Here is a 12,267-nt window from a genome sequence, read left to right on the forward strand (position 1 = left end):
TGACTTAAAGCTGCATTTACCATTTTCTCTCCAATATCTACCTATTTCTTTCACTGGCCCTTTTTCATGTAACCAAGGCCATTCCGTGGAATGTGTCCTGAGTTGCTCTGGCTACTTCTGGGGATACATGTGATCACCTTGGAAGGAGGTTTGGGATAAAACAGTCTCCTCACTACCCTGCTTCAGTCAATAAAGTGTTTTCTGTTTATTCTAAAGTAATAAACTCTTCAGAGGTGAGCATCTTTCTAAGAAAGAAGCCAAGGTTACTCAGCTTACACTCCATGGGATGACCCTGTTTTATTTACTATTCTCCTCCATGCTTATATCCTCACTTCTCCATAAGTTTGCTGACTCTTACTAGTACCCATTGGCTATGCTTCTAGTACCTATGTCAGGAAGAGAAGTATAACACAGGACTGACCAATGAGAGACCAGCCCTTATGAAATCCCCCACGTGGACTTCAGAGAATTCAGGTATTCTATGACTTTTGTACATTTACCATGTGGTAAAGAAAAGCCCTTCGATTAGCAGCTGAGTTGGAACTGAGAGTACATGTAAAAGACTCCTACAGGGGCAACTTAGTCTTTCTCTTTTCTGGTAATGATCAAAGGAAGACATGCTGTAAGTTCTGGGTAGGGACAAAGACCTTGTGCCCTTATCCTCCCACCCAAGATGGGAACCTGCTGTTGTTTCTGTCTCCATTGTTTCTCTTCTTTCCTGCTCTTAAATAAAGGAATATTATAGATGGCTGCAGCCTTGCCTGCTTTGAAAAGTTGTAAGCTCCCTGAGGGCAGAGATTGTCTTTTGCCATCTTTTGTATCTTTAGAACTTAGCACAGGCCCTGGTATATAGTTGGCACTTAATAAACGTTTACTGATTGATTGATTGTCAGCAGCTAAGACTGGGGAGAACCAGAGATCTGCTTGAGTTTCCAAAAGTCCAGGGATGGATGTCCAAGCCAGAGTGAAGAGTTATCTACTCAACCTAGCAGAGTAATGGATGGAGGGGAGGCCATTGGCTATGTTGCATTCACCAAGTGAACCTGCTTGGGTAAATGCTCCTGAAGGAACAAGGCATGTCCCTGGTGAGTGTGTGTGTGTGTGTGTGTGTGTGTGTGTGTGTGTGTGTGTGTGTGTGTGAGAGAGAGAGAGAGAGAGAGAGAGAGAGAGAGAGAGAGAGAGAGAGAGGAAGGGAAATGTTTTATATTTCTGTTCTTGCTGTATCTTCTCCATAAAAATCACCTTTGTAAAAGTTAATTTATTTTAATTGGTTAATATTATTGGGGTTCTAATCAATGGTATTGATGATATTAACGAGATATTAACTGGATTAGTTAGATGATATTGAAGAAATAATTGGCAATTGTTAGATGAGGAAAACACACCAGAATGGAGGCTCAAATTGATAGTATGAGAGAAGAATATCCCATATTCCTTAGGAGTATCCCTAGAAGCCTGAGGGGGAGATGTAAGGAGCCTTACTCTGGGAGCCCAGCTTGTCAGTGAGAGTGGAAGTTGGGATAAGGACACCCAGAGCTTAGGTAAGAAGACTTGTTGTATTGGGCAAGGAGAAGCTAATAGATCCATGAAGACTTGACAGAACACCACTTTTCATTTGGCCTGAAGATTTCACATGTGCTTTCTCCACCTTTAGTTTCTACAGTGGAAATAATGAGGAGCTGGGGTCTAAGGCTTTTCCTAATTCCAAAATCCTATGAATCTAAGTCTACTGGGGACATCAAAGTGGGGAGCAGGGTTGTGGAAGGGCCAGTGGAAAGAAAGGACTTCAGCTTATTAAAGGTAACATTTTCTAGGAAAGCATGGTTTTTGCCCTTTTAATAATTTTGTCTCCAAAGGTAGCTTCAAACCTTTTTAGTTTTCCCCTAAAAATTCTTTATGAATCTTTCTCCCGTCAGATTACTTGACCCGATTTATGTTTTCAGCTTGTACAACTTCTTGGTGATAATGAGTTCTATTTATTTACTATCTGTTATGTAAAGATCCACTTCCTTTCATACCATAGAATTTTAAAAGCTAGATCACCTCACGGGTAAGACAATTGAGACATTGAGAGGTGAAGTGACTTCTTTGTTCAAGATCACCTAAGTGGTTGGTGATAAAGATAGGACTAGAATTCAGTTCCTCACTTACCTCTCAGTTTAGTGCTATTTTCATTAGATCATACTAATTTAATACATTCCATAAACACTTATTAGGCACCTATTATGTAAAATCACTGTGCTACTTGCTGGGGCTCCCAAAGGACATCGAATCTGCTCTCAAAGAACATATAAGCAATTGGGAGGAAACAGATGCATAGAAAGATGGACAATACAAGAGAGTAAGATGAATGCCAAAGAGAGATCCAAACAAAATGTCATGAGATACTTGGGGTGGGTTTGGGAGAGTTCAGGGAACTTTTTCCTCCTTATTATTTATTATAAACATAATAATCAATAATACACATGGGACAAAAAAGAGAATCATATATGAAATGTACATTTTTGTTATGTACAGTTTTTTTTTTGTTGTTGTTGAATCATGTATGACTCTTTGTGACCCCATTTGGAGTTTTCCTGACGGAGTTACTAGACTGGTTTGCCATTTACTTTTTTTTTTTTTTTTAGGCAATTGGGGTTAAGTGACCTGCCCAGGGTCACACAGCTAGTAAGTGTCAAGTGTTTGGTTTGAGACCAGATTTGAACTCAGGTCCTCCTGACTTCGGGGCCGGTGCTCTATCCACTGTGCCACCTACCTGCCCCAATATGCCATTTCCTTTTCTAGCTCATTTTATAGATGAGCAAACTGAAGCAAACTGGTTCACACAGCTAGTAAATATCTGAGGCCAGATTTGAACTCAGGAAGATGAGTCTTCCTAACTCCAGGCCTGGTACTCTATCCATTGTGCCACCTAGCTGCCCTATCTGGTTTAGTCCCTCATTAATTCTTGCCTGTACTATTTTAATAGTCTCCTGATTGGTCTCCCTGCCTCAAGTCTCTTACCTTCTCCAATCCCCTTCTTTCACATAACCACTAAAGTGATTTTCCCAAAGTTCAGTTAGGTCTAACCATGTTACCCTGCAACTCACTAAACTTCAGTGGGTCGCTATTACCTCCAGGATCAAATATAAGATTCTATGTTTGGCAGTTAAGGTTTTTCATAACCGGGCTCCATCCTACATTTCCAGGCAAGCTGGTGGTCTTCCTCTTCCTCATACGTAATTCTCCTACCCTCTTGTCTTTTTGTCTTTACCCTGGCTGTCTTAAACAACTGGAATATGCCCCTCACTTCTTGGAATCCATGGTTTCCTCTAAGGCTTAACTCAAAAAAAAAAAAAATTGGGGCAGCTAGGTGGCTCAGTGGATAGAGCACCGGCCCTGATGTCAGGAGGACTTGAGTTCAAATCCATTCTCAAACCAAACACTTGACACTTACTAGCTGTGTGACCCTGGGAAAGTCACTTAACCCCAATTGCCTCAAAAAAGATTTAACTCAAGTCACCTTCTGCAAGAGGCATTTCCTGGTCTCCACTGCTGCTACTGCCTTCCCCTCTCAGGTCACCTGCTCATTTGTCTTTGTATTACCTATACCTAGCATAGCGGTTGGCACACACCAGGGGCTAAAGAAATGTGTGTTGATTGGTTGGACAAGTCATTTCTCATTCCTAGACCTCAACTTATTCTTTTGTAAAATAAGGGAGTGGGATTTGGTGGATTCTAGGATTGCTTTAACACTGATGCCGCATACTTTGGAGGTTAATAACAGCAAAATTAGAAAAGTGTTCCAAAAATAAGGACCTTTAAAAAAGTCTTTAACCTCAACATTTTTGCACACTTTATGAGAAAAGACAACTTTCTACATGATTCAGAATAGAAAAAAGGAGGGGAAAAATCTGTCTACCACATCTCCAAGAAGGTTGCTGAATTTTAAATTTAAATTTTAAATTACTTAATTAAAGATTCTTTTCTTTCTTTCTTTTTTTTTTGGTGAGGCAATTGGGGTTAAGTGACTTGCCCAGGGTCACACAGCTAGTAAATATCAAGTGTCTGAGGCTGGATTTGATTAATTAAAGATTCTTACTGCCTCAGGAGAACTTTGAGAATTCTTCAGTTTCCCTGAATAACAGTCAACAGTCAATAAACATTTATTAAGGGTCTACTATGTACCAGGTACTATGCTAAGCATGAGGGATAGAAATTTTTTAAAAAGACAGTCCCTGCCCTCAAGAAGCTTCTAATCTAATAAGAAAAGAGAACGCATAAAAGGAAGCTGAAAAGGGGGTGGAGGAGATACCTGGCATGCTGGAGAAGTCAAAGAAGTCCTGAAGTAGCACAGCCACATGAGAAATGAGGAGGTATCTCAGAGGAGCTCACCCCTTAAATGGAAGTTTTGGAGTTCATGGCTCCACCCTCCAATCAGAGTAGGTAGTGATAAGATGGAGTGTCAAGGCAACATGTTGGGAACCTACAATAAACAAGGATTGTCACTCTATCTTAAATTCCCCATTACTTCCTTGGTGCTCTGCAGTGAGCTTATGGTGACTAAAGATCTCTTCGAATTTACTTTTCCTGAATGGAGTGTTTGGACCTGGGGAACAGCGGCTAGACAGTTCCAATTATGAAAATAATGACTTGGTGATAAAAGCAGTAAATTTCCTCCATTCTTACAAAAAATAGCATACAGACAGAAAGTATGTAGAAATAGCCATATTTCATCCAAAGTGAAAAGCTTTATCACTGTATATTTTTACATTTTTCATGCAGAACTGTTTTTTGAATACAATGAATTGTTTATACTTTTACATTTTAAATATAACCCTTCATTACCTCAGCAAAATGAGGTCTCTACAAGGGAGGTTATCTAAATTGAGGTTACATTTTTCTCCCTGCATCCAAAATATTCCAGGTCCCAACAAGATATCTGGAATACAGCTAATTTATATTAATGATATCTATAATGAGTGTGCCACAATGCAAAGCTCCATTTGACAAGCTATCTAACATACATACTAAACATAATACATGGATGCATTACAACTGTATGCACATGGAGAAGAAAATGTAACACTCTTGATAATAAGTAAATATAATAACCAGGAAGGAAGAAAATAAGCACATATTAAGTGCCTGCTTATGTGCCAGGCACTGTGCTGAGCACTTCACAAATATTATCTCAGTCGATCATCACAACAACCCTGGGAGGTAGGTGCTATTATTATCCCCATTTTATAATTGAGGAAACTAAGGTAAACTGAGGTTAAGTGGCAAATAGAGGTTGTGATTTGCCCAGGGGCAGCTAGGTGGCACAATGAATAGAGTGATGGATGTAGAGTCAGGAAGACCTGAGTTCAAATCCAGCCTCAGATACTTACTAGCTGTGTGACACTGGGTAAGTCACTTAACCCTGTTTGCCTCAGTTTCTGTAAGGTGAGCTAGAGAAGGAAATGGCAAACCACTCCAATATCTTTGCCAAGAAAACCCCCAAATGGGGTCACGAAAAATCTGAAATGCCTAATGCCAAAATTTTTATATGTCCTTGTTATCTCCCCCATTAGAATATAATCTCATTGCACACAGGAATTGTTTTTTTATACTCTTCCTACCATAGTGTCTTCCACATAGTAAGCACTTAAATACTTTAAATTTAAATTTTAAATAAAAATTCAATTAAAAAAAACTTTAAATACTTTAAATACGGTGAACTAGGGTGAATGAGTAACTACTTCTGTAACATCATCATTTATATGATTCTAGGTCTACTGATCTTTATGTACATAAGCCTCAAATTGTGGCTGATTTTCATTCTCTCTGAACTTTATGGGGTTTCTGTCAACTAGATCTTAGGCAGGAAAGGCACTGCCTCTTCCCTCAGTGCACCCCCTTTGTCTGAACTGGGGTCCCTCTCAGTCCTAGGAAAAGTTGACGGGTTTCTACCGTGTTTGCTTTGCTCAAAGCACCACCTTTCAGACGAGCCTTCTAAGCTGATCAAAAAGGGAGTTGGGCTCCTCGCTCTCCAGCGCACTGGGATAAAGAGAAAGAGTCCCTGTCCTTAAGCAGCTTACAATCTAATTGGGAAAAAAACAGGCAAACAAATATATACAAAGCAAGCTACATATAGGATAAATAAGAAATAATCAACAAAAGGAAAACCCTAGGATTAAGAGGGGTTAGGAAAGGTTTCCTATAGAAGATTGATTTTAGTTGGGACTTAAAGGAAGCCAGGGAAGTCAGTAGTTGTGATGTAGTTTGAGATTGCTAAGAACCCCAAAATGTCAGGGTACAACGCGGCATCCACCTGGAATGAATTCATGTACTCAAACCTTCTTCCAGTCAAATGACAAGGTTTATAGTAACACCAATAGCAGCAGGCAGGGCTCCTAGTGAACCTGTAATTTAATGGGGGTGAGACTGATGCTTATATACAGAAAGGACAGTGAAAGGATCTGGATAGGATTAAGGAGTGGTAAATAGTCTGGCCTCAGACACCTACTAGCTATGTGACCCTGGGCAAGTTTCTTAACCTAGTATGCCTCAGTTTTGTCATCTACAAAAAGAGCATTCATTAGCATAGAGATTAAATCCATGGTAGCTGATGACATTACCAAGTAACCAAGTAAAGTAGTAGAGAGGGAGAAGAGAAGAGGGCCCAGGACTAAACCCTGAGGGATCGTTGTGATTAGAGGGCATGATCTGGAAGAGATTCCAGCAAAGGAGATGGAGAAGGAGATAGATAGGAGAACCAGGTGACAGGTAGGTGGCGCAGTGGATAGAGCACCAGCCCTGAAGTCAAGAGGACCTGAGTTCAAATCCAGTCTGAGACCAAACACCTTGCACTTACTAGCTGTGTGACCCTGGGCAAGTCACTTAACCCCAATTGCCTAAAAAAAAAAAAAAAGGAGAACCAGGAGAGAGTGGTATCCTGAAAACACAGAGAGGCGAATCTCAGAGGAGAGAGTGTCAAAGGCAGCAGAGAGGTCAGGCAGAATGAGGACTGAGGAAAGGCCACTGGATTTGGCAATCATTAGTAACTCTGGAGAAAGTTTTGGTATAATGACAAGGTCCACATTTTTAACAGAAAATAGTTCTGTGATTCTCTGATTGTATCTCGATGATGATGTTTTTGTATTCAAACGTTGTGATCTAACTTATGATAAGGTCATTCTTACTGTTTTCAGGGCCTGGACAATCTCTATCCATCTTTGTTTCTTGATGTTGATTCATTGGAATTAGCCTTCTTCCACAGCAATTCTGCATTCCTATTTCAGGTTCAGGTTCACATCACTCATGGGACGAAAAACTCAATAACCTGTGTTTTGGCACAAGTCTGTCAGAAACAAATTTATTATCTAAATCTAAGCATCTCTGATTGGAGAGAGATTCAAAGGGACATGTGAGGGAGACGTGTAATGATTTTGAAAATCTCTGATTCAAGTCATTTTTCTACTTTAAATTTATAGGATTTAAGAATAAGAAGCATAATTCTTCAGTTAAGATTAAACAAGAGTACAAAATTTAGATAAGAGTTTTTGATTTATAAAAAAAGAAAAGCAGCAACAACTTCCAGTGAACCCCTGGAAAATCATTTAGCTAAACCTACTACATCAGTTCAAGGTGGAGTAAAGAGGTGCAGCTCTTAATCGTAGTCATCAAAAGGCCTCCTGCTCTAGGCTAATCACCGCCCTAATTCTGTCTTCTGGGAGGAGGAGTTCCTCTCTGAACCTTGATGAAGCTTCTCTTTAGAAATAGGTTCGGCCACTAATAAGAAGGCTAAAAAGGATTTTAGCCTGAGATACATGCCTTGGAATTGGATTAAGTACTGACAAGACACATTTCATTTAGATGAGTCCTAAGTGACTTCAGACTGAAATAATATCTCTTGATAAAGAGTGAAAGGGGGCAGGAGGGCCTTTGTATGCATCCATAATCATGTAAAAGAAACCATTCTTTGCCTCATTTGTTACCTAGCCTTAATCACTGAATGGGTGTTGCCTCAGTCAAACTGAGACCTGGGAAAGACCTTAACAAGGTTTCTTGTTGCATCTGGGGCCATCTCCGGTGGTCCTGATCTATATCTTGCCACTGGGCCCAGATGGCTCTGGAGGAGAGACTGAGGCTAGTGACTTCACACAGACTTTCCTCACTTAAATCCATTTCACTTGCAAGTCATGGCGTCATCTCCCTGATGTCACGGTCCTCTTCAAGAAGGACAAACAACCACCACATTCATGTTCCTAAAGGACATAGGTGGAATAACAGCTAGCATTTATATAATTCTTTTAAGGTTTATAAGCATTATATGTATGTGTATAGATATAGATATGTAGATCTGGGTATAGCTATAGATATAGATGTAGCTACAGAGGTAGCTACATACTTACTAGTTTTGTGACCCTAGGCAAATTACTTAACCTTTCAGTCTCAGTTTCTCTACCTGTAAAATATGGATAATAATAACATCTATCTTTCAGACTGTGAGACTTAAATCATACTTGTAAAGTGTTTTGCAATCCTGAAAGTGCTATTTGTGTAAATACTAGTTATTATTATTAGGCAAGGCCCATAGTGACACTATAGTTATTGCAAATGCTCTGGATATGTAATTTTAGGTTTTCTTGCCCTCAGAGACCTCACAAATTCAAAAGCAGGTTCTCTGATACCTCCCACTAAATTACACATTTTGTCTAGCTCAGATGCCTACCAGTCTTTTAATAATTTTCCAGCCTACTCAGTCTAACCTCTACTGATTCTTCCCTAAGAGGAAGAGGATCTTGTCCTGAGAAGATTCCTAGCATGGGCCAATAATAATTTTGTGGTGTAGGAAACCTATATTTGGCACTACCTCTGTGTGAAGCATCTTTCTCTGACTTCAGCTTGCCTCTAAGTTTTTCCACTGGCAAACCTCTGCACCTGAAAGCTTCCAGTTTTTTAATTAACTCCTCTTTCGCAGAGGGTGGTTGAGAGATTAATTTCTAGGTGCTGTTGTCTGCTGTCACTGTATGAGGAATTTTTGAATAACTGTCTCTTAATTCACAAAATACTGACTGAATGGTTTCCTCTGGTTTTACTCTGCCAACTATCACATCACATTCTTTCAACTCTTTTTCAGTTCTTTTTAACAAGTTTATAATGTCCTTATTCTTATTCTCAGGAACTACTAATATTGAGACCTTCGTGTGTTAGCTCTCATTACCTCACAATACTTATTACAGATGTTGGCTTCCATTTTTTCAAGTAGTTGTTAGATAAAACTGTATTTAGCAAGACACTGCGTAGTAATAAACTGTGAAACAATAATTACATGTAATTAATATATTTCAAATAGAACACTAACATATACACATTAAAGCCATGACTCATTGACAGCACTGTTGGGTACTTTACACTTATGATTCTGTGAATTTCAGTGGATTGCTAATGAAAGAAAAATACCTCTGTGAAAGGAAAAAATTATTTTAAAATCCCAGACTACCACACCAACTCTCACCCTTCTCTACCTTTTTATTGTCTCCTTTTCTTATTAATTATCTTCCCAGGTGCTGAGACAATTAAAGGAATGTTTGATATGTTGGGCACTGAGGGGTAAAATAATTTACCCAGGATCACAGCAGCAGAGGCAGATGAGAAAAGAGGGCAAGAGTCTTCCATAGAGCATGGGAGGGGGAGCCCTTTGGGAGGGATCAAGCTATACTTTGTAGAGGTAAAATGCAAAATACCTAATAAGCAGCCCATTGCAAAGAAACTGCAAATGTTCTAGTGAGCCTTGAATATTAGCTTTTCTAATTATTGTAATCATTCTGTGATTTTTTAAAATGGCTTTTCTGTGCGGAAATAAAACTATTTTTTCGATACCTGATTTATACTTGCACTGTGGTCTAGGTACCTAAGTTTCATTTCCAGTAGCCCTGCTGGGGAGGATAATTTAATCTAGAGCCAAAAATAGAATTGTTTCTCAGGAATCTTTCTGACTCATAGTAGTGTGGTGGAGCTGACTCATACTGTTTCCTTAGAGCTGATGGTTAAATTTTCAGTGTGAGCATTTATGCCCTGGAAATCTGTGAGGTCTCCAGTCAGGGTTTTGTTCTGTTAATTGTCTAGGTTTAAGAAAGTGATGGAGAAAACGTTAGTAATGCATATCCACTTTAAAAGTGTCTCGTACATTTTTTTTGTTAAACATTTACTAGCAAACCAAAGCACCAGCTCTACCAGTAGCAGAGGTAAGCAACCTCAGAGCCAAAAACCCTGGGAAAAGGTGGCAGAAGGTAAAGGATAGGAATTGATGACTGTCTGCAGCCACTATGGCCTCAGCAGTGGTACCTGGCCAACCGATGAACTAGACTTAAAAAAAAAACAACAACCTTTGTTAGATCTCACCATCCCCTTAAATTATTACCCCATATAATATACACTCCCTTTCTCAGCCAAACTCCTAGAAAAAGCTGTCTACACTCAAAGCCTCCATTTCCTCTCCTCTTAGTCACTCTTACAGTCCTCTGCAATCTGACTTCTAACATCACTGAACTGAAACAGCTCTCTTCAACAAGAGACTGTTATTTCTTTTAATCTTATTTTTTTATTCTACACTTTAACTTCAAAAATTAAGAATATTTCAATGTATACAGTGGAATGCAAAAAAAGGATTGTAAAAGAGAGGGGAAAGGAAATAAGCATTTATACAGTGCCTACTGTGTGCTTTACAAATATTATCTCATTTGATCTTCACAATAACCCTGTGAGGTTGATGATATAAAACTATGAATCTTCATTTCATACTGCTTGCTTTAAAAAAAAAAGTACATAATAAGTTCCACATGCTACTTTCTTTTTTTGATAGTATTTTTTTCAATTACATGTAACGACAATTTTTAGCATTTATTTTTGCAAGATTTTGAGTTCCAAATTTTTCTCCCTTCCTTTCTCCCCTCCCCTTTTCCCAAAATGGTAAGCAATTTGATACAGGGTATACACCACATACTACTTTTATTGTGGTTTGTGGTGCTAGGACCCCTGAAATATAAGGGTATAAGATCTGCCTGGAAAGAATTCAACCACTCAAGCCTTCTTTCAGTCAAAGTAGCAAGGTTTACTGTAACACCACTATGGCAGGCAAGATTCCTAGTAAATCTGCAACTTAATGGGGGTGAGAATGATACTTTTACACAGAAAAAGGGAAAGAGTCAGTGAAAAGACCTTTTGGAATTAAGGAATGGTAAGTAACCTGAGATGTGCCAGGTGCAGACAATGGAAGGAGTTCAGTGGTTGGAGAGCCACAATGCAGTTAAAAGGATTATTGAGTATCTAGGTGGGCTGGGCTGGGCCAGATGCCTCAGGTGAAATGCCATGGACTGGATTGTGGAAAGTTCAGGGACTGGCCTGCTTTCAAAGATATGGTCTTTTCCTTTTAGGGGTCCAGGTCCTATCACCCCATCACTTTCAAAATTGTCCTGTGTATCTATGCTTCCTCCTGAACTTCTGTTTCCTTCTGTACAGTTTAAAGTTTATTTCAATGGCCTTCTTTTTTTTTGGCATTGCTATAACAATAGCAATGGCATAATAAAGCTACTGTCTTCCCAACCCTACCAAACCTTAATTAAAAACCGAGAGAAATATTTTTTTAAAACCTTTGTAACAAGAATAGTCAAGCAAAATAAATGCACCCAGTGGCCATGTCCCAAAAATATATGTCTTTTTCTGTACCTTGAGTATATTATTTCTCAGGAGGTGAATACTATGTTTCATCATTGATCTTCCAGTAGCACAACTGGTCATTGCATTGGTCAGAGTTTTTAAGTCTTTCAAAGTTGTTGTTGCTGGGTTTTTTTTTTTTGGCTTTTTTTTTTACAATGCTGTTGTCCTTGTATAAATTGTCTTCCTGTTTCTGCTCATTCCACTCTGAATCAATTGATACAATCGAGGATTCTCTGAAACCATCTCTTTCATTACGTTTTTTACTGCTCGATATTACAAATCACAATTTGCTCAGCCATTCCCCAATTGATGAGCATCCCCTTTAAATTCTTTTCTTTCCCTTCCCTTCCTTTCTTTTTCCTCCTTTTATTTCCCCCTTTAGGATCAGGAAATTTGTTTTTCTCATGGCTATTTTCAGCTCTGTATTATCATAAATACAGATTCCCAGCCCTGTATTATCCTCTTACTTAGCCCTTACCTCCACCCCCTTCCCTTCATGTATTTATTATACCAAACTCTGTGTGTGTGTGTGTGTGTGTGTGTGTGTGTGTGTGTGTGTATGTTCAACCCCTTTGTGTCCAT

This window comes from Vombatus ursinus, unplaced genomic scaffold (assembly GCF_900497805.2).
Source record: "Vombatus ursinus unplaced genomic scaffold, bare-nosed wombat genome assembly UNPS02000577.1, whole genome shotgun sequence".
Classification (NCBI taxonomy): Eukaryota; Metazoa; Chordata; class Mammalia; order Diprotodontia; family Vombatidae; genus Vombatus; species Vombatus ursinus.